The sequence below is a fragment of the Ursus americanus genome, chromosome 30 (genome assembly GCF_024610735.1).
Source record: "Ursus americanus isolate L20-20 chromosome 30, mUrsAme1.1.p, whole genome shotgun sequence".
Lineage (NCBI taxonomy): Eukaryota > Metazoa > Chordata > Mammalia > Carnivora > Ursidae > Ursus > Ursus americanus.
Window position 1 is genome coordinate 24,287,653 of NC_142156.1, and position 27,211 is coordinate 24,314,863.

A 27,211-nucleotide genomic window follows, 5' to 3' on the forward strand; every position below is an offset into this window, starting at 1 on the left:
TCGCCCCCCCCCCCCATCAGTGGCTTCCTTCTGCCACGTGGAGCCCTTGGGAGGGCAGGTGCAGGCTGAGTCCTGTCCCTTGAATCAGCACTGTTCACAGTTGCGGTGGTCCTGGCTGGACCCAGGTTATAACACCAACACAGAGAACATTTTGAGGCCGTTCTGGAAAATTAGAATGCAATCTGGATCAGGACGTTAAACGTTTTTTTAGGTGTGAGCATGTAATTTTGTCTGTAGGAGAAAATGTTGGTCTCTTTTTCTATATGCAGCCAAATAAAAACAAAAAAGCTTTCCTTCCCGCCGATGACCGCTGAGTGTCATTCGTCCATCAGAAGTAGAATGAAAGTACAGTTGGTTCAAACACAGGCTAACCGCGGGCATTTTACGTGCGCGCGCGCCACGCTGGCTCACAGACCGGGGTGAGCGGCACAGCTCGGAATGGCGTGGGATTTTCGTGTCCGTGGCGAACCTCCTGTGCTTCTGTCCTGTCCTTCCTGTGGCTGGGATTCCAGCTCATCTGGGGAGAAGATCGGAGGTATCGGGTCCGGCGCATGGTGGCTTGTGTGCTCTCCTCGTCTTGCTCCTGTGTCCTCACCTGCGCCCGGACTTCGGGTTGGAACAGCTGTGGCGCTTGGGCCGGTACACGGAGTCTGAAGGGATGCGGCCAGTTCCAGCTTCGGACTGAAGAGCCGCCAGTGTGGACCCCGTACACGCCTGCTCTTGTCTCGCGGAGGACATGCCCGGGCTCCCTCGCCCGCCCTGGGGGATACGAGACTCGAGGCACAGAGACTCCGGAGCAGTTCAGCCCAGACCAGGCCAGACAGCCCACCGCGGACCTGAGAGTGGGTGCCCCCAGACCCGGGGAGGCACCAGGGAGGACCCCACGGAGTAGCTGACCCTCAGCTGACCGGCAGACCCGTGAGGACACATGGCTGCGGTTTTAGGCCACTGTTTGAGGGTGATTCCTTGCACAACATTCTGTGGCAAGAGCTGACAGACACTGGGCACCCAGGAATACATGGGCGTCCCTGACCCACAAGTGCCGGGGTCCCTCATCCCACTGAAACAGCAACTCTGGAAAGCTGGGGAACCTCTTATCTGTTGCATTCACGAAGACATCAGGCATGCATGGACCCTGCTCTTCAGACACTTAACAGGAAGTTTAGAACTGGTGTACTAAACGCATCATTATCGCTTATGAAGGCTTTACGACTGCATTGCGGGAAAGATCTATTTCTGCTCAGGAATTAGCAGGAAAAGAAGTGCTATCCCCAACCAAGCCTCCTGTATAGTGACGTGTGATGTGTGTACTCACAGCGAGGGACCGGATTGTCATGAGCTTTCATGTTCAGACGCAGGGCGCGCTTGGAACCGTCCTCAGTGGGATGCACTGATCAAGCTGGTAACACATCAGACGTGTGAGAAGTCCTCCTGCACCCCGTGAAGAGGCTTGTAATCCTCACCACCAGGTCTGAGCTAATCTGGGGTCCCCGAGGCAGCAGAGCCTGTGGCAGGTTGTAAGGAACTGGCGAAAATGCTCTCTGCTTTTCGGATCGTCACAGGAGGGAAGCAACACAACTACCAAGTAGATCGGGAGTCATCACGTCCCGCGATGGGGCGGTGGGAGCCGGGACCTCCGGCCAGCAGAGGACACAGGCAGGTGCCTGGTGGCCCCAGGCCCACGCGTGCTGTTCTGGAGGAGGTGAGAGGACTTTTGGAGGTATTCAGAAGTATTCTGTCCCTACTGCCACCGGCGTGGGCAGAGTCGCGCCCTGCCGCCCCTGGTGTTGGGCAGAGCCACGTGATGTGTCTGGGCCCACTGCAGAAGGCCGTCACCGCGATGAGCCGTGAGAGGAGCCTGCCGGCCGGCCCACTAGTCCAGGAGGTCAGGAGACACACGGAGCCGACCCCAGGCCTGCAGGCCGAGGGGAGCTGCCCTGCTCCCCAGGAGCCTCACCTGGCTTAGCTGCTTTGGTCCCTCCTCACCTGGGCCAGCCCCACTGAGCTCCCCGAGAGCGCCAGCCTGGACCTTCCGGCTGTGTCTTCCCTGCGGCCACTGCCAGGGGCCACGGGCTCTCAGCTCAGAGCTGCTGCCTGCAGACTGGTGAGTTGTCAGAGCTGAGCCAGAAGCGGCCTGCTTTGGACGCCCGGACCAGCTGCCCCTGCCAAGGTGAGAGCCCTGCGTGACGGCTCTCCAGCATGAGACACACGAAGCCTCCCACAGAAAACGAGTCTCCTTCCACGGGCTTTTCTCCTGAGGGCGGCCACTTAGCAAAGTGTACGGTTTTCAGAATCGGTTTGTGAGCCGTGGGTCTGCTCATCTGCTTCCAGAAGCTCAGGCATGGCAGCTTCTCCCAGCCGCCCACACTGCGGAGCTGTGCTCCCAGCAGCCTCTTCCCAGGCAGAAGGTCCGCTCCCAGGGCAGCGCCCGCGCCCTGTGGCACCACTTGTGGGGGAAGCCGTGGCTCAGGCAGGGCCCTTCCATCCCCAAGGTCTTCCTTAGAGATGGCGGGTCAGAACGCCCAGGCCCACCGTGGGCTCGTTCAGGTCACGCGGGCTGGACGTGCGGGCGCTCGGCTTTTCTGAGAAATGCCCTGAATCTTCCACTTGCTCCCCTTCTCCGTTTTCAACAGCTCTGTTGAGTTACCGTGGACGTAAAACAGGTGCGTGCCGGTCAGTTCGGGCGTGTGTGTGTCCATGTGGAACCATCACCACAGTCACAGTGACGAGTGTATTCGCCACCCAACTCGCCCTGTTCCCTCTTCAACCCGCCTGCTGTTTGGCAACAAGCGCTCTGCGTGCTGTCACGATAACACATTTCCACTCTCTAGAATTTTTTATAAACAGAATCCTGGCATTTGTACTCACTGGGGCTTCTTTTCCTCAAAGTCATGGTTTGACCTCATCCGTGTAGTTGTGTCAGTGGTTCATTCAGCCTTCCTGTGGCTGAGCGGGTCGGCGTGTGGCCGGACCACAGCTTGTCCATCCGTTCAGCTGTGGATGGACGTTCAGTTATTTCCAGTTTGGCTCCTGACACACAAAGCTGCTGTGCACGTGTGTGGATGTGGTTTTATTTAGGCATTCGCTGTCATTTTCCTTGGGTGAGAATCTAGCTGTGAATTGTCTGGGTCACACGTATGTGTGTGACTGTTTGGGCCGCCGCCATATTGTTTTCTGGAATCCTGCCATCTCTCGGGATCAGTAGCAGGGCACAAGGGTTCTGGTCGGCCCACCCCCTGGGCCGCACTCTGTCATAGGTCTGAAATGTTGGCCATTCTAATAGGTGTGCAGTGGTATTTTTAACTTACCCCTTTTGGGTGTTTAAAAATACCACTGCACACCTTACGTACCATGCATTGACTTGTCGAAGCCTACAATTCAGTGATTTTTAGTCCATTCCATCACCACACCATCACCACAATCCAGTTTGGGAACATTGGATCTATATCTGTGGTCTGCTTTTGCTGTATTTTCATGCAAGGTACAAGGCTTCTGGTTGGTGTTTATTTTTTCGTGTGAATGTCCAATCTTTCCAACACCATTAATTATAAAGACTATACTTACTCCATTGACTTACTATTCAGCTTTGTGAAAAGTCAGTTTCCGTAGTATTATGGGTCTGTTTCTGAACTGTATATTTTGTTCCCTTATGTATGTTTCTACTTTTTGTCAACACCACACTCCCTTGATTACTGTAACTTTAACGAATTACTAAAATTGGGTAGAGCATTCCTCCAGCTCCTTTTCTTCCTTAAAATTGTTCTGACTCTTCTACTTGCTTTGCCCTTTTATATGAATTCTAGAATCCGCTTGTCGCTCCCTCCGCCTGGACCCCGCGAGAATTTTTTTGTACTGCGTTACATGAGTAGATTGTTGGGGAAAAGCTGTCGCTACTGCTGCATCCTCAAATCCATGAGTGCGGTATGTCCCCGCGTTTATTTAGACCTTCTTTTTTTTTTTTTTTTAAAGATTTTATTTATTTATTTATTCGACAGAGATAGAGACAGCCAGCGAGAGAGGGAACACAAGCAGGGGGAGTGGGAGAGGAAGAAGCAGGCTCATAGCAGAGGAGCCTGATGTGGGGCTCGATCCCATAACACCGGGATCACGCCCTGAGCCGAAGGCAGACGCTTAACCGCTGTGCCACCCAGGAGCCCCCCTATTTAGACCTTCTTGACTTGTCTCATCAGTGATTTGCAGTGTTCAGAATACAGACCCTGTACATGTTTTATGGCCTATTGTGACTGTATTTTGTGGTTCACGTTTTCACTTCTCATATATGTTGAGGTTCACGGATACCGGGGGGTGGGGGCGGCACAAAAGGAAACTTATTCTGGAATTGTTCATCCTTCAAGTTCTGGTTACCTTCCCCATCCATCCCGTGCTGTGGACCTTCCGGGGTTTTCAGACAGCCGTTCCATGTTTCAGGGTTTTCGGTGCATTTCCTGGGAGATGAGGTGGTGTGTGTTTGCACCATCTAGACTGGAGAGCAGAGTTTTGTAAGGAGCTGTGGCTGACCCCACCAGCTATGCACTGAAGTCCATCCCCCTCCCCTGGACGCACAGTGGGACTACATTTCCCAGCCTCCCTTGTGTTCACGTGTTCATGTGGCCCTGTTGTGTCCAGTGGTGCTGAAGGGATGGGCACCCTGTGCAGGGCTGGACCACAGAGTCCTGCCCACATGCCGAGTGAGGTGGTGATGCCCTTAGAAACCTCAAGCTGGTGCCGGACGTGCGGCCAGATCACAGGGTCCCTGCCGAGTGTGGAGGAGAATCATCCAGTCGAGCTAAACGTCTGTTACGTTGCGGAAGGTCACGGGTCGGTTGTCACTCCGTCCCAGCCCCACCTGGCTAATGCCTGGAGGATGGACGTATGTTTACCCACAGTGAAGAGAGCACTGGGTGCCTGGCCAGAGCGGGAGGGAGATGGGGCGGAGGTGAGAGGGAAGCGGGGATCTGCAGGGGTGAGGACAGGGGTCTGAGGCTGCCTCCCAGCATGCTCTGCAGAACCAACCTCCGAGCCCCTCACGGAGCGGGAAGAGAGCTCCTTTGGGGCTCGTTTGTCAGAGCAGTCTCTGATGTGTACTCCAGTCCCCTGTCCCTTCAAGCTCACACCCCACGTTGCCTGGATGGCTTGTATGAGATCGGGTGTGGCCCGGGACCTCAGCTGAGGCCGGGGCACAGCCAGGTTGGCTCAGTCAGTCAACGGGGTGCAGCCGTGGGGATCCGGCGGGAGGCCCGAGTGAGTCTGTCCCCACATTAACAGGCCTGATGGCTGACACATAAGGCCTCATGCCTCTTGTCCTTGGACGGAATTGTCCTCGTAGGCCCAACCCCACGAACAGGTGCTTCGGGACAAGGTCCTACTCTGGGAGCAGATGCACGGGGGTGTCCACGGGAAGCGTGTCTGGGGAAGGATAAAGGGAAACACGTGTGGCTCAGTTGATGGGAGAGCCACAGTGTGCCAGGCGGCCTGGATCCGTCCACAGACTCGGGTGCGCCCAGATGCACAGTCTCCATTTACCAGCACTGGACTCATCTTTTGTCGGAGCCCGTGTTCTGACCGATGCGAGAAACGTGGGTTAGTAAGGGAGTTCAGACCAGATCCAGGTAACTTGCAGGGGGATGTCATGGGAGCTTCGAGACACAGTCCCAGGCGTGACGTGCATGCAGCCGTGGCCCGGGTCGGGAGTCTGGTGCTCGGGCAGCAGCAGGTGCTGTGCCTCCACTGCTGGAGCCCAAGGAGGGGACAGGGTGCTGCCCAGGCGGGACCTCGTGCTGCCCCTGCTGAGAGGGGCGGAGACGGGGGACGGAGGGGTCTCATCCCTGCCACCTGAGAACCCTTCTTGGGCCCCCAGTCCCGACTCGGTCCTAAACGCAGCCGCTGTGTCAGGACATTCGTGGCAGGGAAGGTGTAGAGGGAACATTCCGGAGCCTCTCAGCCCCATGATGGAAACGGCGCAGCCCGGAGACAAGGTAGTAGGTGTTTGTGTGCAAGTGCACATCCCACTGCCAGGGTCATGCTGGGGGGCGAGCGCGTGCCCTGGGGTCACTCCCTGCGCCTCAGCGCGTGATAGCAAAACCCTGGGGAATCCCGAGGGACCGAAAGCGCACTGTCCCGTGCACTCTGGGTCGGCGCTCGATGGCACGCTCTGCAGAAGCCAGGTGGCCGTGCAGATCTGTGTTATTTCTGCGCAGTGGTCTCTGCTGTGTATGGAGTGATGCGGGGAGGAGGGGACGTGTCATTTGCAATATGGTTCCCTTTAGGCAGAAGGAAGGTCGCATGCATTCGTCGTACGTGTGCTCTTTTCTAGTGAAGCGTCATTCACACACATGTTGTATTAGTGTGACGCGTACGACGTAGCGGTTCGGCAGTTCTGTGCATGACCTCGTGCTCCCACGGTACGTGTCGTCACCCTCTGTCAGCACACAACGTGATTAGACTCTTACTGACCAGAGTCCTGCCTCTGTGCTTTCCATCTCCGTGACCCTTCCCGAATGTGCGTGTGTCATTGTGGAGCCTGGGCCGTGCTGGTCTTCTGGAATGTTCCAGGTTTGGTATCTGTGCTCTTTTCTAAGACCTAGTGGAAGTAAGGGCAAGGTGCAGCGTTAACTGGCAACGGTGATTGGTTTCTGATGGTGGGACTGTGGGCGGTTCTGCTACTTCTTCGACTCCCTGTATTTTCTGGGCTCCTCTCCCGCGCCATTAGTATGCATTGTTCATGCAGCTAAACTAACGGGAAGCTTTTAAAAATTGGCTTTGCCTGCTGGCTCCTTCCTCGCCGTGCACGCGTCTTGGTGAGAATGGCCCCTGCGTGTCCCCACCTTTGGGAAATGCATGTGCAGTATCTCCCTCCGGCACTGCAGACCCACGAAGATAATCCGAATAGTGGTCAGACTGGACAACAGACGTCCGAACAGGAGGTGAGCTGCAGAATGGGCCACTGGTCTTCTCTGTGAGGGGGCGGGGCTAGGCAGGAGGGGCGGGGCCGAAGGGGAGGGTGGGTGCAGGGTCAGGAAGCCTGGCCAGGCTGATGGTGGGGAGAGAGGGGGCAGGGTAGGACAGAGTGGTGGTGTAGACAGGAGGGTGCTGCCAGACAGGCAGGGGGGTTTGGAAGGTGAAAGGGGCCAAGCCAGGGGGTTTGGAGCAGAGGGGCCAGGGTAGACGACGCTGGGGCAAGAGGAGATGGGCGGGGCCGACCATTGGGTGTTGTTAGAGCCCTGGGGTCGGGCCAGATGTGGGTGGGGTAGATAGAAAGGCGGAGTTGGGTCATGGTCAAGGCCTGGGTGGAGGGGTTGTCCTGGGAAATGGGCGGGGCTGCAGCAGAGGGGCGGGGCCACAGGTGGGTGGGGTAGAGGTTAGGGCGGAGCTGGGTGGAAGGGGAGACAAGGCAGTTGGGCGGCCTGGCCAGAGAGGCGGAGGCCACAGTCCCTTCCTGGGGAGGCATAGGGGAAGTGAGGAGAACCTCCGAGGGTCTGGAGGGTCTCCTGACTTGCCTCCTGGCGTCAGCTTCCCTGGACCTCAAGGGTAAGGGGCGCAGGAATCACGCTGCAGCTTCTGCACATGCTCAGTCGCAGCCTGCAGGTGTATTCTATGAGCCTCCCTGTTTATTCCACTCACCCTTTTTGGAAACCATGATGCTGCATTTAATAGTATCTTTTTAATTTCTTTTGAACTTTTATCTTATTTGAGTGTGTTTGAGACTCTAAGATTTCCTTCCTAGGAAGTGCTTTGTGTTTAATGACTCTGTTCTTACCTGAAAGTGCTCTTGCGGAACGTCCGTTGCTGTTCGGTGGGCATTTATTTTCAATCCACATCGTCGGCCCTGTGTTCCATCTTTCATCCTGTTTATGAGACTTTCAGTTTTACGAGTGATTATGTTTGACACCCTTGCTCCCCTCGCTAAGTGTACAAGACCCCTGTCGTTCCAGCCCGCATCGTCCTTCAAGGCTCGTCCTCCCCACACTCCCTGTCCACTGTCCCAGGAGGCCGCTGACTCCCGGCCACCACAGCACGCTCCGGGAAGCCCCTGGTGCATGTCCCTGTGCGCCCGGGTCCGCATCTCTTTAGGCGCATGCTGAAGAACAGGACAGCGGGCCCCTGGCACCGGTCGCCCTCAGACCCCTTGGTCCCACACACCTGCCAACCAGACGCCCAGGGGGACACGGAGCGGTAGATCTCATTACAGAGACCTCTTCGTTATAGGGGAAACCCCACCCACACAGGTCAGGGTGCAAATTGCACATCCAAACAGGCAGCTGGTACTTCAGAGGAATGTGATAGGGACACACCCATGTCATTCCAGGGGGTTACGCAGAGAATAAAAATGCACGATGCAGTTACGTTTTGATTTCAGAGGAATGACAGATCATTTGTACTCGATGTAGGTCCCGTGCGGTGTGTTCCTAAACACATGGGGACGGTTAGGAGGCGATGGGCATGTGGACGGGGTCCACCACTTGTAGTGCTCCCTGAGCCCCTGAAAGCAGACCACCTGGGGTGGGGTGGGGGGCGACCACAGAGCGACAGGAGCCAGTGGGAGGGAAAAGCACTTAGATGATGCATGAAAACATTCTCCTGTGGCTCCGGTTTGTCTGGAAGATTCTCGGTGAGTGGGAACAGTGTAGCCTGCAGTTCAGGGGTGAGCGGGGCGGAGAAATCTAGTTTTCAGCACGGAAAGGCTAGAGGAGGCAGCAGGAGGAGAACAGGCAAGAGTCCCTGCAGGACAGCAGGGGAGAGGAGGGGAGTGTGAGTGGGTGGTTTTGGGGAGATGAAGAATTCTTCTGAATGGGAGGAAAAAGGTAAAGGTGGGTGGGTGCTTTTGGGTGGGTGAACAGGTGGAGATCTGAGAAGCATGTTGTGCCTGGAGAGGGCAGGGAAATCCGGTCTCTGCCTCCATACCCTGCCCTGTGCGTCTCTCCCAGCTGGCTGTTCCTGAGTTGTAGCCTTTGTAATAAACCAGTAATCTAGATCTTTGAAGTCAATTCTATGAGTCATGCTATTTCAATTTTATTTCTGCTATCTCAGAAGTAAACTGGAAGATATCGTACAAGCAGAAGTAGCAGCTTGTGCTGTAACACGAGTAACGGACATTTTTGATCCATCTCTCAATTTTATTACTTTGGAATGGGATATGCTTGTATTATGTAATCAAAATAAGGAGATGTTTGATGTTGCGGAATGAATAGTCCAGATATCACAGCCACAGACATGGAAACCGTTGTGGGTTTGTATTGCTGACGGCCTCTTCTGTGTTGTCCCACTGGGTCCTGTTCCTACAACCGCAGCATCAGGAGGAACAGCAGCCGAGGAGGTGGCCGTGAATGTCCGTAAGGAACTTCGGGCATGTGTAAGACGTACAAGGAACAGTGTCCTTGTAGACGACACCCCCGAGCTGGCCTCGTTCAGCCTCCAAAGGTCTTACTCGTCCTGTTGACAGAAGGACGGATTTGGCAGCTTCTTTATGCCATCCTTCGATGCGTGATGGACTGGGTTCCCACTTAACAGAGTTAATCTGGAAGAATCTCTTGGATTGGAAAATTTTCCAGCTGGTGCTAGACCAGAGAGAAAAAACAAGAAGTCTTGTGATTTAACTCTAATTGTTGAATTTTGGCAGTAATGCAAAGGAAGTCCATTCCCAAAATTGTGGAATCAGTTCAGCAGAAGTAGGACTCTCGCAGAGCTCAGGAAATGAGGTCAGATGACTTCAACGCCTTGTAGTGCTGGAGGGGACAACGGAGCAGCCATGAGAATGCTGAGAGTATGGCTGAGCTACCAGCAGCTGTTGGTTCTTTGCCAGACTCCTTGGAAAACAGGCTTCCTGATCTGCACACAGATATTGTCACTCTGTCTGAGAACACATAAAGGCAAGAAACCTGGGTGTGTGTTTTGAGTATGCAGAAGAAAATACTGAGCAAAGCTGCTCTGGATGAGTCTCCTGTGGATCCGTCAGACCCTGGCGCGGGAGCTCCCAGGACCAAAGACGCTGTTTCTCACCTATTATGTCAACGCACAGCAAGCAACTTCGGAGGCTGATCCAGAGCAATAGAAACACTTCCGCTGATAGAGCATGGAGACTTAATCCCCTCTGATGAGTCAGGAAGGTTCAGCTCCTGCCCGCGGTGGTAGCACTGCCATCTAGGTGACGGGCCTCTCATCACCAGTCATACAAACAGGTCCACCTGGGGAAGGAGGGGGTGAAAAGCAGCTGGAAGTGAAACAGCAGAATCCAGGGATCACTTGTATTTCACACGCGGATGAAGTCAAACCCTGAAACTAATGACTCGAGATATTTCATCCCCAAATGCCGCGTGGCAAGGGCAGCTCAGTTCCAAGAATGAAAATCCATTCCAAGAGGCTCTTGTTTTTGTGTTGGGAGGAGACCGCTCCATTGAATACCACAATCTTGTTGACTACATAAGGGGGAAACCAGGCAAACACATTCTGTATGACTGCAGTGAACATTCTAATGCTTTCATAAAATTTCACAAAACATCTGTCACAACTCAGACAAGTAAAAGTAGCCTGGAGTTTAACGGGCAGGGAGGGGCTCCCAGGTAGGCTGTGTGCTCCTCCTGGGCCCGGACCCCTCCCCAGCCTCGGCTGATCTGCAGCTCTGCGGAGGCAGCGTGGCCCCGTGCATGCCCCCTTCTAGGAGGTTCTTGCTTGCCCTCCTGGCAGCACCTCCTGATTCCTGTCCCACGTCCGTGAGTCCTCCCTAACAGTGTGCGGCAACATGTTGAAATTAATTTCTCCTCCTGCTCGGATGGTTTCATCTTCGATTCCTCCATATCCCCGGGACGCCTGCAGGCACGTTGGTGTCTTGATTCATCTGTGATTGAACAAAGGGGTCTTCCAGCGCCGGGGGCACCTCTGTGTCACACAGGGAACAGCGCAGGCCGCAGTCTGGCCAGGTAGGGCCAGAAAACTGCTTTCTAAGGAGCGGTCGTTAGGGACACCTAGGGGCAGGTGGTCTGGCAAGTGCGTTCTTCCTCAGGGACCTGTGGTCAAGGCCCGTCCACAGTCACACAGTAGTGGTGCCTTCACTCTGATGGCACATCTGCTGTCTCACTGTCTGTCATTCATTTCCTCTGCCTCCCAAAACCGGAGCCCGGCTTTGCTTTGGGAAAACAGCTCTTCCCTGCGTTAGTTCTCACAACAGCTTTGGAATCTTCTTGACCCAAGCATTTTACCCTCAGATCTTCACATTCTTCTGGAGAACGGGAGGAAGGGGCGATTTGGGGAGAAAAGGTTTCCTAAGTGACAGCATCCCGGGCGGTGATGTACAAGCCGCGTGTCCGTGCTGGGCTCTCGGGACAGGTAAGGCCAAGTATAAATAACTCCCCAAATCCAAACACAGTGCACGTGCCTGGGCTGGGGGAAGGCCACCGTCCCACCTCGGCTGCTCTTCTCTCAGGTGGAAGGCGAGAGGCAGGTGCACTCCGGAATCTCCCAGCTCAGGGCTGCTGGTCACCTGCCGAGGGGCCCCTTTCTCCCCGGGGCCGGGTGCTCTCTGCGGGGCTGCTGAGCAACCTCGTGCCTCAGGAGCCTGTGAGGCCTCACGAAGTGTCCGAGGAAGGTGATGCATATGGGGACGTTCACGGAGTTAAGCGCCCTCCCCCCGGAGGCAGACTTTCTCACGTTCACAGGGGCTCCAGGCTCCTCTCCGGAGAGACCCGTGTCGACAGCCCGAGTGGACCGGGGCACCGGCGGCCCAGTGGTGGGGACTGTGTCAGCAGCCTGACGTGGGAGCACACTGCACCCCCCTGCTCGGCCTCACTCTGCTCTTCCCCACCCCGTACACCTGCGTCTGCCGGGCTCCTGGCTGGGAGCCCCAGGAGGACCCCCCACAGCACTGGCTGAGCTGGCCCTGGCTGCACCCACACAGTCTGTGCTTGCAGGGGAGAGGCTGGGTGTGAGACGCTGCGGGAGCACCCTGGGATGGGGGCGGGGGCTCCCCGAGGCGGTCGGTGGAGGGACTCGAGGCACAGCCTCGTCTGCCGCGGGGTCTGCTGAGCCTCTGCCGGGACAGTCAGTCCACACACGTCTCCGCGTCCAGCTGGCATTCCATGCTGTGGCCTCAGCCCTCGTGGTGAGAGGCTCGTCCATTATCCAGTCAAGTGCTGTAAGTGTTTGACCCCGCACGACGAGCAGCAAGATGCCAGCTGTGGAGACGGTCCCGTGACAGGTCTGATTGTCATGCCTGGTGCACGAACGCTGCCCGTCCCCAGCCCGGCTCAGCTCCGGGCACTCAGCACGCTGTGAGGACATGGGAGATGGATGTGTCCTCAGGGACCACACGCTGGGCGGGAGGCTGCTTTCCTCAGTGAGGGACTCCTGCGGGGCCCGTCAGTGCAGCAGAACGTATGTCAGACACCGGAAAGGGAGTTGGGAAGGCGACGCATTTCAGCTCTACCTCCCTAGTGCGGAGCCGGCTTCCTCGGGGCTCCGAATCCCAGGCCCGTTGTCCACGGGTCGGCCTCCGCGTCGTCGCTGACCGTGAAGTCTACATTCCGAGGGTCAGACTGCGACGGTATTGACACACTGTGCACGTGGAATTCTAGAGCCTGTTGCACCGTCAGCTCCCCGATGCGTGTTTCTTGAGAAATGCCGGAATGCGACCTCTCCTTCCATTTACCTTTTTTTTTTTTTTAAAGATTTTATTTATTTATTCGACAGAGATAGAGACAGCCAGCGAGAGAGGGAACACAAGTAGGGGGAGTGGGAGAGGAAGAAGCAGGCTCCCAGTGGAGGAGCCTGATGTGGGGCTCGATCCCATAATGCCAGGATCACGCCCTGAGCCGAAGGCAGACGCTTAACCGCTGTGCCACCCAGGTGCCCCCTTCCATTTACCTTTTAATCCTTCCTTACTCCGCTTGTTTGTACGGGGTGTTTTTTCTCAGAGGAGGCTGGCAGGCACAGACCGTCACCATTGCGGTGTTCCTTAGCGCTGTTATCATCGGGACGTTTCTTCTGTGTTCTGGGTTTCAGATCGTGGTCCCGAAAGTCTTCACACGTTTCTGCTCGGCCACGTGCTTTGTCTGCATCCGCGTGCACCTTCCTGGGCTCCTCTGAGATACCCTCGTGCTCCCCGGGAGGGTCCGTCGCTCCGTGGACAGCTGTGCAGAGCCAGCCTGGGGGGTGGGGAGCCCCGCACTGCCCGGCCCCGGGTGTGTGGCCCTGGTGATGCCCCGTCTCGTCGTCTGTGAACTTGGAGTTAAGACAGCGCGTGCCACACAGAGGAGATGGGATGAGGTGGGTATTTATGGAGTCAGCACCGGGCCTGGATGATCGGCTGTCACTTTTACAACGATGTAACGTGTTTTTAGAGAGGGAGGGTGGGGAGGGGCAGAGAGAGAGGGAGAGAGCATCCCACGCACGCTCCACACTCAGTGCGGAGCTCGATTCAGGGCTCGATCTCACAACCCAGAGATCGCGACCTGAGCCTAAAGCCAGAGTCGGACACTTCACGGCCTGAGCCACCCAGTGGCTACAATTGTCTGACTTTCTTGCTTTATGTATTTCTTTGTTCCCTCGGGAGACATTGCTCCTCTACGAAATTTCCGCAGTGGCTCCTGGTTATTTGTCAGACTCTAAAATGACTGACATTTAGAATGGACCCAGAGGAAGACAGTCACCATATCTCTGGCAGCTACTATGTGCCAAACACCGTGATCTGTCACTCGATCCTCACAGTATCCCACTGACACATGTACTATGATTATCTCTGTTTCGCGGATGCAGGAAATGAGGGTCAGAAGGTTGAAATCACTTGTCCAAGGCCGATCGCCGGGAAGTGCCAGACCCGGTATTTGCATGGTAAAAGAAAATAGCGGAGACTTTTAACTTTAGTTCAGGGTTTGCTGAACACCAGCCTGGGTCAAAGATATTTCTTAGTTCCTTTTTTCCCTTTTCACTTTAATGTTTCTTGGCCTATTCATAATTACTTATTCTGTTACTGGCTGTGTGTCAAGTTACAGAGGAGTCTAAAAAGCATTCTGCATGTCTGTTACTATGATTAATTTTCTCTTACGTGAGCATTATAATTTCTGTCTCTCTCATCAGTTCATATGTATTCTCCATGTTTTCTGTTGGAGGCTTTAATGTATTAATCTGAGTTGTTTTAAATTCACTGACATATTTCCAGCACCTATGTCATATCTGAGTCTGGTTGTGTTGGTTGTTTTGTCTTCGACAGTGGACTTCCCCCCCTTGTCTTGTCTTGTGTCTTGTACTTCTTAGTTGAAAGCTGGACAAGGAACGGGCAGCAGAAACGGAGACAATAGTATTTATACCTGGACACGTGCTTGCCTCTTGTTTTACGAGGGGTGCTTTGGGGTGGGGTGAGGGAATCGAGCAGGAGTTGAGCCGGATCCGGATGTTGCTCTTTTACCGTCACTGTCCGTGTACCACAGCCTTCAGGTTCTTCCGGTGCTGCCTGGAGCCTGTGCTGGAGGCACAAGTTCCTGGAGGAGTTTTCTCAGTGTCCTTATTCTGCCCTCTAAATGTGAGCCTGAGCCTCGGAGAGGGTCTCTCTGTACACACTTGCCCCTCCCGGGGGTCCTCTGCTGTGACTTGAACTCAGTGCCTGCTAACGTCCTGATGGGGGAGTGGGGCCTCTCCGGCGTCCTCGTAATTGTCGGGATTAGGTAGACTCCATGGTACTAGGTCTCGGGTGAGGCTTTTGTGGCCAGTGCCACCCACACGCTGCCTCGTCATTTCGATGTGTCTTGTGTGGGAGTCTCCTGCCCTCCACCAGCTGAAGGCATCTCTTATGATCTGGGCCTAGGATGTTTTCACAGCTTTCCCCCGGGAGGGTGTTTCTCTGAGCCCTTCCTCTGGCCATGATGGGTCTCCACCTATGACACGAAGGTGGCAGGGTTTGCTGATCTCCCTGAGTTGTTGGAGGTTCTTGCTACACGAGTGAACAGGGACAAGGATCTGGGGAGGGCTTCCTTCCTTTCCCGCGGTGACAGCTGTGCCCCTCTCCCAGGCCAGCACAACAGAGGGTGGCTTTCGCCGTGTCCTGGCCTGCCTGCAGCCTTTCTCTTGAGTATGTAGCAAGATCCGTGGGGCATCCACACCTGGTTACACACTCACCACGTGTCTGTGGCTTCTAGGGTTCTATACGCACAGGCCAGCCCATATTGAGACTTTAGAAACCTCTGAAACACTTAGCAGAAATGCTGTTACTTGCGTTCATGGAAGGCCTGTGTGGCTGCCATTCTGACGCAGGGTATGTTACTTTTCCTCAGAGCCTGTTGGAGAGGAATTAATCATATGGGCCATGCACAGCTGAAGAGGACACTGGGAAATGCAGTTTCATTCTCCACAGCAGTGTGTCCAGATAAAGATCTTATGACCACGTAGGATGTGAAGTCTGGTTACTGACGGCGACTAGCAGGCTCGGCCACACCCTGTGTCTTCTCATTCTCTGTGTTATTTCCCCACTTGGCTAACAGGAATACTTGAGTTCAGGGAAGTGGCATCCTTTGTCCCAGTCACAAAGCCCCAGAGCATCTGTGCTCAGGCATAGACGCTCCATTCTGGGCACAAGCCCAGTCAGTGGGAACGCTGACAAAGACAGACCCAGGTGGAGCCCCACAGCTCCTCACAGGTTCCCCTCAGGGCCCATCATGCCTGTGTCTCCCTTCTGAGCTGCCATCTGGCTGGCATTTCTCCATCAGGCTTTACCGGTATTCAGAGATCTTGTCAACTTTCTGCAAATCCCGAGGTGTCGCAGAGAGCTTGGAATACTTCTGTAAAGTGTGTGGGCACCTTGAGTGGAGCAGCTGGTCTCAGAGAAAGGCCATTTTCCAGAGAAGGACAACTGAACCAGGAAGATGGAACGTACCAGGAGATGGTAGAGAACAGCTTCTAGGGGATGACTGTGGGGCGTGGGCCTGATGAAGGCCTGCGCCTCTCCCCTGCTGTGAGGAGAGTCTCCAGATTCTTCACCAGGACCTACAGAGTTGCACCCGACCTGGCCCACTGCCCTCTCCAACCTGACCTCATGTGGACGTGTCTGCCGCTCACACCATTCCAGCTGCACTCCCGTTCTTCTCCTTTGTTTTCTGTTGCATCTGTCGAACTTTGCAGTTGCCTTCTTTCTGCCTAGAATGTTTGTTCTGATGTTCCATCTTTCCTTTCCATCCTCAGAACAAAAGTCATTTCACAGAGAACTTCTCTGACGCTATGGAAGTGGCCTTCTGAAGTTATTCTTCATTTCTTCACTGTCTCTATTTCTGTTGTGGCAACTCTCACTGTCTAAAATCATCTGTTTTTTTGTTATATTTTGTTGTTTGTTGCGTGTTTCCTAACTTACCTTGTCAGCTCTGGTCACCATTTATCTGCGGTGCCTGGACATTGCCAGGAACACAGTACATGACCTGTAAAACTCTCCTGAGTGATGAAGGAACCGGGGAATTACGAAACGTTTTATAAACCTGTTGGGGAGGTGCTGCTGCTTTTTCCGCCTTCAGTCCCATGCCATCCTCCCCCTGCCAGACTGTACGGAGGCAGCCGCTCCCAAGTCATGGCGCCGAGGAAAGGCTTAGCTCCTCACCTGTGCTTCCCAACCAGCGCTGCTTCTCCAAGCCCAGCTGTCTCCTCCTTCTTGTCTCTCTTCTTCCTCTTTCCTCCGTCTGTCCCTACTTCTCCCACACGCTCCACAGCTCAGCCACTCCCTGACCTTGGGTGAGTAGCCCTGAGGCCCACCCTGAAGTCACTGAACGTCCCCCTGAACCCACCATACAGAGTCCAGATGGTGTCAGACCCAGACCAGCCTCCTCAGTCCTGGGCAGTCCTTACTTCCTGGTTAAGAAAAAATTGGTTTTGTTCCTCCTGGGCCTTAAAGCAAATTTGACATTTGTTAAGCTGAAAGTAACTTGTTTTCCCCAAAGTATGCTCAGAAGTATAGAGGCACAGATTTCCAAGCCATCAACTCAGGTGTGTAGAATAACTTGATTCCATTAAACCATAGTTTCTCTCTAGAGCCTTCACTGGGCCCAATGGCAGAAAAAAATAGATTCAATTCCAGGTGAATGGCATGGATTCAGGGTGGTAAGCTGCTTTTTCTAGACGGTTCAGGACCTTCTCCCTTCCCTCTTAGGTGGCTGGTTCACATGGGGTCAGGGTGGGACCCTCAGCCTTCACCTCCCGTGCTGACATCTGCTGACCGTGCACATCGCCATTCCGGGTGTGGTCCTAATGGTCCGTGTGCCTGTCCTGCTGTCCCATCCCCTGACCCAGCACATTTTCCCGCAGTCCCACTCCTTCCTGCACCATAGGAGTCCTCTGTGGGACCTGGGGTGCACCACACTGCCCCCGCCCTTGTCGGGATGTGAAAACCCAGGGGCTGTCTCCCGGGGCCCCATTGGGTCCCCTGTACCCTGAAGCCCCATCTGCCAGCTCCTCTCTCCCTGCCCTCACTCTGGCTTTTTGGGGTCCCCGTGGGGTTGCTGCTTCCAGGACCCCAGGAAGGAAGCAAACCCAAGTCCTCTGTGTGTTCAGCCCTCTGATTTATCAGGGGTGTCCACCGCTCTCCATTTAGGGAGGAGGGAGGTGGGGGAGGGCCTCCCACAGACCCTTCTCTGTGTCTCCTCTTTCTTTCAGATTTCACCTCCCCCAGGGATGACCTTTACGTGTTGGGGGAGGGAAACCTCAGACTCCCAATACAGGAGTGAGGGTGTCACAGCGAGGCCAGGTGCTCCTCGCCCACAGTGACACGGTGTCAAGTGGCCCCACGCAGCAGTCAGGAACTCACATGGCGACTTCGCGGATCAGGCAGAAGGTGGATTTCTGTCACGGTCCTGGGTGCACACAGAATGGTTGGGAGGACTGGCAATCGGGGCTGGCCATGGACCTCACCGGCCAGACAAGGTACCAGCCACCTTTGCTGCTGCTGTCCAGCACTGAGCCCACCGTGGATGCAGGGGGCAGGGAGGGGGCTTTGTTTTCTGAGTCAGGTCACTATATGCCTGGACATGTGACAGACAGATCCCAGCCCCACATCTCCCCTCCACCAGCCCTGGCCTGACCTCCGTCCTCCTCATGAGCCAAGATGGCGCACTCGGGTCCACTTCCGGCAGGGACATAACTGGAAGCAGATGCGTCACTTCCTCTTTCAGTCCATTGGTCAAGACTGTCATGTGACAAAACCTCGCTGCGAGGTTGGCTGGGAATGTAGTGTTTATTCTGGAAGAAAAGAGTTCAGCTAAACCCGGGGTGCTCTCTCGCTCAGCACATAGGATGGACCAAGGGGTGCTTCCAAGCCTTGAGGGCCTTTTCCATTTATCATGATAGTTCCAATGAAGGAGGCGGGTACTGAGACGGCGGTTTCAGCTGGGCATAGATGAGCACCAACAGTGTTAGGAAGAGGGATCAGACTGGTGGTTTCAAACAAGCTGTAGTTTTGGGTCCATGAAATCCGTGAGTCATCGGATGATACAAATCGAAATTTCAAAACAAAGAGACAACAGTTCCAAGTAGAAGGGAGGTGGAAATTGCTTCTTAAAACATTCGTGCCACGGCAGGCGGACGAGCCCACGGAATGCCGATGACACGTTAAAGTGGCTCCTGTGCTGCTTCCCTCTCTTGATTTTGTGATTTGTCAGTATGACAGCCGGTTAATGCGTTTCCTAGTATGCATGTGTCAACTATCCGCCCTCTGCAATGTACATCCACACACACCGTTCCCTCAGACAGCCCTTCCCTTCCACGGCCTCTGACACCGCCTGGTGCGTCTCCCCGTGGTGCAGGTGGGATGCTCTGTGCACCTGGCCGTGGGGATGCAACCAGACAGGCACCCCTTCTCCGTGTGCACACCAGAGCCCATCATCTGAAGGGGGAGTTGGAATGCATAGCCAGTCTTGCTGAGCCATTTGTGAGTGAGCGTCCCTCATATCTGCACACCCAGAAGTCAGTGCTGACTGGGGGGGAGGACCGAGCTGCTCTCTCTGTTTATGAGCGATTTTCCTGCACAGTAGCCTCTCACTTGCCTTTCACTTCTGGAAACAATTGTCCCCCTGAATGTCAGATAAAGATAGAATTGTCTCAAAGATGAAGTCCAGAAAGGCAGTAATGTGTTTCCAGCACTCAGACATCCACTTCATCTTCCTGAACGAGCATCAGCGTTTGTGTACCCAGACACCTAAGTGGCAGCCCCTGAAATGGTCCAGACACACACACACACCTGGGCCCAAACCTGCAGTGATGACCTAGAAACCAAAGGCCCAGGTCTGTTTCCAATTACACATTTCAGGAATGCTGCCTGCCTACTATATCTCTCTTTGATTTCATGAAGAGCGAAATTGGAGCCAGAGAGTCAGCAATTTCTGGTCTATTCTGGAAGGGTGAGAAGACCTCAGAGAAGCACCATTGTCAAGCTGACCCACAGATTAGCACTGGCAAGTGCTCAGTGATCTCCGAGAAGCATCAAGCCAGTCTTGTGGGGGTGTAGGATGGACCAAGCCAATCAGAATCCTTCCCTGAGATTTTCCAGGTGGAACAGATACAGTGTGTATTTCTCCAATGGCCACGACTCCACGACATGAGGCTCAGGGGCTGAGAATTCCCATGTTTTCCGCCTCCTGGAGAAGCTGGTTCCCCATGGCAGAGACTAAAGTCAGAGCAGGGAGTGACAAGGACACCATGCTGTTCCATCGTCTGCTGTCTGCGGCTCCTGAAGCTCCCACCTGTCTGCCTCCTGCAGTGTGCTGGCCCACCCGACCCAGGTAGGATCCAGGTGGGACCAGACGGCCCACCCAGTGCATGACCAAAGAGTCTAGGCTTGTCCTCAGAGGTGCAGGCCAGTGAGGGGGACCCACAGGAACACAGAAGCACCCCTGGCCTCGCAAGAGTGGGGAGTCTTCATCCCGGGCTTGTCTGAATGACAAGGGAGGAAGCAGGGTTTCTGGGAGCCAGGGAGAGCTGTAGCCTGGGGAGAGCGGCTGTGGGCAGGATCTGTGACCTTGGAGAAATGCAGCCTCCATCAGAGCCACAGGCCAGCCTCCCGCTTCTCCTGCCCTCCAGTCTCCTGCCAACTCCCCCACCGGCTGAAGCCAGCCAGGAGCTGAGGAACTGCTTCCAGGCAGGGTTGGGACCAGCCTCCCTGCACAGAGCAGGGCAGGGAAGAAGGGAGAGCGGGACAGGAGGGCGCAGAGGACAACCAGCTCAGAACCCTTCCTCGTGGTCCTCGACCAGCCAATGCCCCTTGACCTCTGGCATTTGGAATTGTGTTTCTGTCACCTGAAACCGGCAGTTGTGACTCCTCGGTCTATTTCCATGACTCTCTGCTGGACCGCAGTCTGATCCGGGACCGTACTAGCCCGGAGCCAGGTGCACAGTACGTGCGCAGGACCATCTGTGGGATGGCTCTTTGGGTGGACAGTAACATCTCGTGTAGATGCTGCAGGGGACGAGACTGACGGATGATCCCTGCCCGGGCTGATCACCTTCTACCCCGTCCTCAGGTGAGAAAAGCGTGTCTGCCATGTCGTGCTGTCCGAGAGCGAGGGAGAGGTCGGGTGAGCCGTCACAGAGCCTCTCTTTTGCAGAGACTACGGCGCAGCAGGGCGCTGAGCTCTTAGTGGTTAGTCGGTGACTGTCTTACATGACGGAAGAAAAGGGCGCAAGTGACCGCTTCCGTGTCAATTGGAAACCATGCGCGCCTCCTACAGAATGGCCCCTGACGCTAGGACGCCAGAAGGGAGCGTCCTGACACGGTGGCCCCTCATTCCATGATCCCACTCATCATGAACCACACTGGACCTCTAGACATGAGCCAGCCTGAGGCCCTGGTCCCCAGTCACCTGCTCGCACAGCGGACACACCTACGCCTCTGAGCACAGGCTCAGCCTGGCTGGGCTCCTCCTGACGCTACAGCGCTTGGTGCCCGGGTCCTGCTGCAGACGCACTGCTGGGAGCTGGAAAGGGAGAGGCAAGTGGATCTGGTTTCGGATAAGAGCTGGGAGAAACGCTGGGGTCCTGACAGGTGACCCTGAGTCTCTGAAGGGAGTGCTGATTGCTCTGATGGAGTCTGGGGTCTGGAGTGTGCGCTCAAGGTGGCAGAGCCTAGCCCAGTCTTCCCAGGCAGTTCCTGCCGCAGGGCGAGTGTGTTTGCTGTGGAAAGTTCTCCATGCCTGGACAGCGTGTGACCCAGTCTCCCGCCCCCACCCCCACCTCTGTGCAGGGCCAGCAGTGTCGTCGGCCCCTTCCCTCTCCCCTGTGCTCGTTGCATAGGAAGGATGCTTCTGCTGTGGGGAAGCCGCGGGATTCATCCCAGCGCACTTCAGCGGGAACCGGCCTGGCACGCTCTGTCCTTTGTGCATTAGGCAGGAGGGTTTGCGCTTCTCACAGAACTCAGAGCTGAGCTCGGCTCAGGACTGATTCCAAGAGCTGCTGGGGCAGCTCCCTGCGAGGCCATGTGGTCAGCCTGGCCGTGCTCCTGAAGCCACGGATCTTAGGAAGGCTCCCCCCACCGTCCTTTCCTCTGGACTATGGGCTGGCCCAGGCAGGGGGCTGTGGGTAGGACAGGGAGACATAGAGTAGTGCCTGGAGAACTCTGGAGTATTTCATTCCAGCCCCTGCAGGTGCAAGAGACAGAAAACCCAGTGCCACCAGCCTAAATAGGTGGACTGACTCCTCTAGCCGAGCAGAATGAACAAATCAGGAAAAGTTGGACCAGGACTTGAAAACACGATGTCAGATCCTGTCTTCTCCGACCATCTTGAGGCTTCATCTTCTTTGTGTTGGTTAATACGACGCCGGCTTCTCTCCGAAGGTGGCTGCTGTGTTACTAGTTTGACAACCACCCCTGGACTAGTTTACAGACCGACAGTCCTATACTAGTTTACAGAATGACAGTCCTATACTAGTTTACAGAACGACAGTCCTTTACTAGTTTACAGACCCACAGTCCTATACTAGTTTACAGAACGACAGTCCTTTACTAGTTTATGTAACGACGGTCCCTGTACTCGTTTACAGAACGACAGTCCTTTACTAGTTTATGTAACGACAGCCCCGTACTAGTTTATGTAATGACAGTCCCTGTACTAGTTAACATACACTCTGTACTAGGTTATAAAATGACAGCTCCTGTACTAGTTTACACAGACGGACACTGTAATAGGTTACTAACGACAGTCCCTGTACTAGTTTACATAAAGACAGTCCCTGTACTAGTTTATGTAATGACAGCCCCTGTACTAGTTTACAGACAGCCCCTGTACTAGTTTATGTAAGGACAGTCCCTATACTAGTTTATGTAATGACAGCCCCGTACTAGTTTATGTAACGACAGTCCCTGTGCTAGTTTACGTAAGGACAGCCCCTGTACTAGTTTACGTAACAACAGCCCCTGTACTAGTTTACGAAAGGACAGTCCCTGTACTAGTTTATGTAATGACAGCCCCGTACTAGTTTATGTAATGACAGTCCCTGTGCTAGTTTACGTAAGAACAGCCCCTGTACTAGTTTACACAGACAACCCCTGTACTAGTTTATGTAATGACAGCCCCCGTACTAGTTTACAGACAGCCCCTGTACTAGTTTACGTAAGGACAGTCCCTGTACTAGTTTACGTAAGGACAGTCCCTATACTAGTTTATGTAACAACAGCCCCTGTGCTAGTTTACGTAAGGACAGCCCCTGTACTAGTTTATGTAATGACAGCCCCTGTACTAGTTTACACAGATAGCCCCTGTACTAGTTTACGTAAGGACAGCCCTTGTACTAGTTTACAGACAGCCCCTGTACTAGTTTACAGACAGCCCCTGTACTAGTTTACGTAAGGACAGTCCCTATACTAGTTTACGTAATGACAGCCCCGTACTAGTTTACGTAATGACAGTCCCTGTGCTAGTTTACGTAAGGACAGCCCCTGTACTAGTTTACACAGACAGGCCCTGTACTAGTTTACATAACGACAGTCCCTGTGCTAGTTTACAGACAGCCCCTGTACTAGTGTACCTAACGACAGTCCCTGTACTACTTTACACAGTGCCTGTACTAGGTTATATAATGGCAACACCTGTATTACTTTACATAACGGATCACCCCCCCCCCCAGGTGGCAGCCCCATCTCCAGGCCACAGGCCCAGGTTCAGATCCTGCAGGAAAGGGGCTCGTTCTGGGACCATCCACACAGCTCCCAGGACTGTGATTGGTCGGACATGAGTCATGTGCACACTCTCAGCCAGTCACATGAGTCCTGGCACTCGGGGCTCTGATTGGCCAGGCCAGGCAGCAGGTGGGAGCTGGTCCCAGCAGGGACTGTTCATAGAGAGGGCTGGACACCCAGCACTGGGTCTTCCCACGTGCTCTCTCGGCTGTGTGAGCTCCTGTCCTGGGAAACCAGGAGCTCTCGGGGAAGCTGAGACCCCAACTTGCTACCCTCACAAGGAAACAGGGTAGCTTCCGGTTCCCCAGGCTGCGTGGACTCCCAGCGCTTACTATGGGACCAGGAGCCCCCAGGCCCCCGGGCCCCCAGTTGAGACCCCACCTAAGGTGAAGCCTGTGCAGAGGGACTGAGAGGGAATCAGGGCTCAGCCCCGGGGGGAAATGGGGTCTGGGACACCCCTGGTCACGGGCTCACAAGGATTCCCTCGGGTGTGAGCCACAGAACCGACTCGCTGCTGGCCGCTGCACAGGTCAGTGGTGTTCAGCGGCGTGCAGTGTCCCTACCCACCTGCCATCTCTGGGAGCCGCGGGCCGACTGCCTCAGGGGTGGTCAGGTGGCTGCGGCCCGAGACCAGGCCCTGCCAGGATCACTGCCTGCGTTCAGATGGACGCCCAGGACTCAGGAGCGTGAGGGTCTCAGGATGAGATGCCCCCCCCGGGGGGGCTGTGGACCAAGTCCAGGCTGCAGGAGGACCTGCGCCATGTGGGTCTGGGATGGGACGTGTGAACTACCGATCTGACAGACAACGTCCGACCGCTGATACAGGACTGGACGTGCAGAGCGCTTCTGAGGGAGGCTGCAATGAGCATTAGGAGCCCACTGCACAGCTCCACCTGCAACAAGGTGGAAAAGCGCCCCAGGAGCCTCTGAGAAGTGAGCTGCAGAGTGGCAGGCAGGGGCTGTGGATGGAAACCCAGCTCCTGTGACTGTGGCTCGGAATAGGGGCCACAGTAGAAGCTACTAGCCATTTCAAGTGTTGAGAGCAGAGGAGGCTTGAGGAAGAGCTTCAGCCGTGGAGGAGGGGAAAGCATTTGACCACCTGAAGGCAGGTGACGAGTGCGCCCCACCCCGGCCCGTGGAGTCAGAGGACTGAGTGACACAGCCTCTGGGAGTCTGGGACTCAGGGAGGGACACGGGCTCAAGGACGGAATAAGAAGACAACCAAAGATGACGGACACAGTTAGTGGTGCTCGAGAAAGGGGAGGAAGAGAAAAGTAGAACCTTCCAGAAAGCCAGGACACATTAACACAGGAAGGAGAAAGGGCGCAGAGGAAAATGGAATAGCAACAGGGACATGTATTTGAGGAACAGACGGAACAGAAATACCCGTGGGAAGAGTTAGGGAGAAAAGCATTGATGTGGAAGCAAAAGGAGGTGCAAGATGTCTCTAGTTGTGTTCCTCAAGAAAAAAAGGAAAAGAAGTAAAACACCCAGACTTGTAGTTTAAGAGAACTTTTCCGAAATCAAAGAGGCCGAATCCACAAATTGCGAGGATGGTGTGTATTTCGGATAAAATCCATATGGGCTTATCAACCCCAGGATATGTCCTAGTTTTATGAGACTTCACAGAGAAAGAAACATTTCTCCAAGTTTCAGGCAGCAATAACAGCAACAAACATCAAGGCACTTTTAGGGCAAAATTCAGAGTTGCTTTGACTTTCTGGAGCAGAATGAAACATTTGAAATGCAGCCATTGTGACTGGGGGAAGTGAGGGAAGGAGAGGGGGGTGTAGAATGAATTCAAAGGAGAGCAGGGCCCTGGTCATGTTACAGATTTTAAGTTGCAAGAAGAGATTTAGATTTTTTATGTTCAGCCCTTCGATGAGAAGGATTCAGGAGATGCTATTGCTGTGGTCCAGGCAGGAGGTGTTAGTGATGGGGACTAGGGTGACATCAAGGGAGATGGGGAGAAACGGGTGCATTCAGTGCGTATGTTGGAAGTCAATCCAGCTGGACCTGGTGACGTGCTGTGTGGGGGAGCAGGGTGGAGAGAGCACGGGAGTGAGCAGGATTTTGAATGGAGCAACTTGGTTGTGGGGGCACCATCTTGCTGAGAGGCAGGCTGGAAGAGGAACTGTCTTGAGGGCAAAGAGTTTGGTTTTGGGCGTGTTAAATTTGGGAATGTCAGGAGTGAGAGTAAAGTAATTAACAGGTAATACTCTCTAAGGAACCTGCTAATAAGGAGGAGCACTTTTCTGAGCAGGACACGTGTGATTCAGTATATGCGCCAGGGCTGGAGTGTCCTACTGGAAACCACAGTGTGACATTGAGTGGGCACTGTGTTGTGTTGGGGAAACTCAGGACAGAGATTAGCACTGAAACAAATGTGGGGGTCATTGGGATGTGGGTGGTGTTCACTGCCTAAAACTGGATGACATTCCTGGGCGTGTAGAAAGGAAAGTCAAGGATCCTAGGGCCAAGCCCTTGGGGGCACACTGACATTGAGAAATCAAGAAAGGAGAAATAGGAGTGAGCAAAGACTGAGCCCAAGGAGTAAGAAGAGAACTATTGTGAGTTAGTGTGGAAGCTAGGCAAGGGACATGTTCAGGGCAGGGTGGTCAGCTGAGTTGGGCTCTGTTAAGAGCAGTGGGATGGAGACAGAAGGAAACCATTGGTTTGGCAACATAGAGGTCCCAAGTGGCTTTGGCAAGAATAGTTTCAGTAGGAGTGGAAATTAGGCACTTGGCTGAAGAGGATAAAGGAATACAGGAGGTAAGGATGCAAAAACCGTCAGCATAGACACTTTGAGCAGGAAGCTGTAAGAAGTAGGGTGGGAGCCAGATAGGAGACATCAAGAGAAGGTTAAATTTTTAAGATGGCAGGTAAGGAGGCATGTTTGTCCACTGGCAGGACAGATCCAGAGTAGAGGGTGAAGCTGATGCTGGTGCAGTAGAGGGGAGAGTTACCGGAGCAGAACTTGTGAGGCGGTTGGAGGAGGAGTGGTCCAGGGCATGCACAAGGGATTGGATGCTGCGAGGGGAAGGCACACACCAAACATTGCGCCAAGAGAAGGCGGAAGGCATGGGTGCACAGGACGGTGAAACGAAGGTTTGGTGGTGAGAAGCTGGGGAAACAGCTGTCTAATTGTGTCTGTTTTCTCCGTGAACTATGAGCCCAGGTGATCAGCTGAGATTGGAGAAGAGAAGGCACGTGGGAAGCTCGAGGACAGAAGGGAAAGTGAAAGCATTGTTTTTGAGAATGGAAATGAACTTTGTCAGAGAAGTGCAGGGGTGCAATTTGAGATCCAAAGACTTGAATTGACAACGAGACTGGTTAGCACAGAATGTGAGGCAGGTCCAGGTGAAGTGGGGAGCTGGGTTTAAATAAAGTTCTGCTTTGCCTGTGAGCACAGTGGAGAGAGAGGGGGCAGGGCAGCTAATGGTGTCTGGTGAGTGCTGAATCGGAGGTGAGCTGGGCAGTGGGGCACAGGGAGACGTGGACAGTGAGAACTCAGTAGACCTGATGTTGTCACGGGGTCACCGCGGCCAGACCCTGGGCTGCAGGCACTACATCTGTGGAGTGAATGGTCAGAAGTGGAATAGTGGCTAACGAGACGCTGGGGGTGGAGAGGGTAGTCAAGACCGCAGGGTCACGGCAGGTGGCGCGAAGGTAAAGGTCGTTGGGCGGATGTCAAGGAATGAAGACCAACAAATGGAAAGGACTGTCCAAGGGTGGTCCGAGGATCGTCCCTTGTCATGTGTTTAAAACCAAGTGACTTGCACGCACAGTGTTAGCGGTCAGGACCTGGAGGACCTGGGGGAGGGGGGAGGCGTGGGGAGGGGCTGCTGAAGGTCTGTGTCTTGAGCCAATGCCGCTTGCCCAGGTGCGTTTGCTGTGTGAAAATTTCTCGAGCTGTTAACGTTCAACGTGTGCACTTTCCTATTTGTTATAATTCGATACGGAATTAAAAACACAAACAACAGAAAGTAAAGGAATACCAAGACCGGGTCACGCACCTTACGGTGCGGATTACTACCGCTGCTCCTTCCCCCTTCATCTCCTATCTGACTTCTTCGTACCCGCGCACAC

At 54.4% G+C, this 27,211-nt stretch overlaps 1 protein-coding gene and 1 pseudogene across 2 annotated transcripts in view; both read left to right on the plus strand.

Annotated features, from left to right (window-relative positions):
- Positions 1-4,681: 4,681 nt before the first annotated feature.
- LOC123803325 (sec1 family domain-containing protein 1-like) lies at positions 4,682-10,048 on the plus strand (annotated as a pseudogene).
- Positions 10,049-20,331: 10,283 nt separating this feature from the next.
- Positions 20,332-27,211, plus strand: part of LOC148107458 (uncharacterized) — a 62,559-nt gene continuing 55,679 nt past the window's right edge. For both annotated transcript variants that reach the window (XR_015722343.1, XR_015722344.1), the window contains exon 1: positions 20,332-20,471. The gene's annotated coding sequence lies outside the window, so the exon portion shown is untranslated. The remainder of the gene's footprint in view (positions 20,472-27,211) is intronic.